The sequence below is a fragment of the Hippocampus comes genome, unplaced genomic scaffold (assembly GCF_001891065.2).
Source record: "Hippocampus comes isolate QL1 unplaced genomic scaffold, H_comes_QL1_v1.1 scaffold241, whole genome shotgun sequence".
NCBI lineage: Eukaryota > Metazoa > Chordata > Actinopteri > Syngnathiformes > Syngnathidae > Hippocampus > Hippocampus comes.
Genome location: NW_017804969.1, coordinates 30,053 through 32,612, shown reverse-complemented (window position 1 = coordinate 32,612; position 2,560 = coordinate 30,053).

Sequence of the window (2,560 nt, the reverse complement as noted above, 5' to 3'; positions counted from 1 at the left end):
TAGTTTTGGGTGCATTTTTGCATTCTTATGTGCCCCATTTGATGTCATTATTTTACGCTTTCTTGGGCTAATGACGGAACTTGGCAGGGAATTTAAATATGTTAGATGCAGGCCTCTTTGGAACATAATTAGATGGTAGGACTTGAGTGGATTTGGTCATTGCTGGGACGTTTTTTGTTCAATGCACGTTTTCTTTCTATTGCACCCTTGGCCTGACTTGAGTGGATTTGGTCATTGCTGGGACGTTTTTGCACGTTTTCTTTCTATTGCACCCATAGCCCACCCCCCACCCCCCATGCAGCCCTTTTTTCAGGTTTCCCTCCTCCAACACACACAATTCAAATGATCAGCTCATCAGCAACCTTTGCAGAAGCCTCATATTGATCCTAATCATTTGAATAATGGAATTAATAATAACAATAATGGCATTACACAAGATCGATATGCGCATTTTCGTGGACGTAACCGAAAGTGGGCCTCTCAAGCGAGTGTTTATCAACGCTTATCACCGAGGCTCGTGGCGAGCCTCGGAAACCACCGCAGAGCGCTTGCAACACGCTCCCGGCACTCGTCCCAGTTCCCGTTCAGACGGACAGACAGTCAGTCAAGATAGACACGACAGTTTGAATGAGCGAGTCGCGAACCTCAAAGCCGGTGACGGCATCCCGCACTCTTAATTAGCCGCTCGAGTCAACTTTGACGTCGCACGCTTTGGTTCAAATCTTCTCCAGATGTTGCGATAAAGTAAGCAGATCCTTCACGCTGTAATCCTGTAACGTGACGGATAAACAACACTTTTGAAGGAGTATTTTCTGACCCAGTCGAGCAGAGCACACACATCCTGATCATCGGGCCCAATTGGGAGTATTTTTCCTAAGGATTAAAGCCGGCACAGGCCCGATGATCGGATGTCTTTGAAAGATTATCCTGAGCAAGTATTCTGTGGTATTTGGTGATTTTTTTTTTCCTCCCTGATCTGTTTGGAAAAGGGTCACATTTGACAAATTGTAAAGATAGCACCTGTTCGAAATTGACAATGTGGTGTGAAAAGATACCATGATGTGTGCGGTGTTATTATTTGAGTAGTATAGTACACACGGGGGTCTCTCCCATCAAAAAGGTGTTACACATCGGTATGTGAGGAATGTTTAAGAGGTTAAAAACTGAGAGCCAAAATGCATTGAAGATGATAAAAATTCAAGATAAAATCCAAAATTGTATTCGCGGATACAAATTTAAACGTTGATAATCGGTATGGCTGTTCCGTTGGTAAAAAAAATCGGTACGTGTGTACCCCGCTTTCAATGTAAAATATCAGGATGTGTGCACCCTGCTTAAACTTGTTAAAATCAGTGCACTGCATACTCCGCCCAAAAGATTAAAAAATAAAAAATAAATTATTGTGTGTACCTAAATAATAACACTGCTCAACAGCAAATTGTTCTTCAGTTTGACCAATAAATTTGAATAATATGAATATTACTATTTACCAACTGGATTTCATACTGGATGAAAAATGAGGGCAGATTCCGAATCAGCGCAAAAAAAAAATAAAAAATAATAATCTAAAAAATGTTTCCTTGGTTCTCTGCCTTCAAAAAATGAGGAGACGTCAACTGGCTTTGGATGTCAAAAATGTGTTAATTTGTTTTGCTTTAAAAATCGGCATGTAGGTATCGCGTTGGAGGTGATTTAAAAAAAAAAAAATGAGTACGTGTGTAGCCAGCCTTACACGTTGCTGTCCCCGGAGCAGCGACCTTTTGCCCAGTTTAAGCATGGCGTCTTCTACCTTGCATGTCAAATATGCAGAACCTCGAAGGGGAAATCCTGCATTTTCAGCTGACTTGGACAGCAGGAATCCTCCGTGATGGATGTTTCGCATTAGGGCAATAAAGCGGACTGGAAGAATCCACGCTGGATCAATAGCAGCAGGGACGGGCGGCGGGCCAAAGCGTGTCGTTAGCGGCGTATTCATTTTGGCAGCGGCCGGGCCCGCGTTGTGATCGCAGCGGTTTCCAGAGGCGTGTTTACCAAAACAAAGACGTCGCCTTAGTGGTTCCAGAGCTGCGCGCTGACGTCAGGAAAGGGCCTGCGCGGAACGTACGCATGTGGCGACGCGAGGTCACGTCACTCCCGTGAGCGCGCTTCGCCGCGGAATGCTTCCCCGAGAACCGTTGCGCAGCAGAGGTTGCGGGCGTGCAGAAAAAAAGCAGGACGCTGAGGCCGCCATCTGGACTCTGGATCCGATGTCGGCGATATCTCGCTCCAAATACAAGACATGTGTCAAAATGTTCGTCGGCCGTTGACCCTTAATCGCATTTACTGAACGCACACACACACGAGCGTGTCATCGTCGTCGTCGGGGTGGAGGCGGGGTTTGTGGCTCTGACGGACGTTTGGTGGCTTTATCTGTTTTCTTTACAGCTCACAAGGGCTTCATTGTAGATCTGTACTTGAGATCTGTACGTGGACCAAAACTGGTGTCCATACATCCTTAACGCTCAGATAATGATTCACATTTCGTCATTTGACAGTAATAAAAATGACCCAAAGTGAGAAT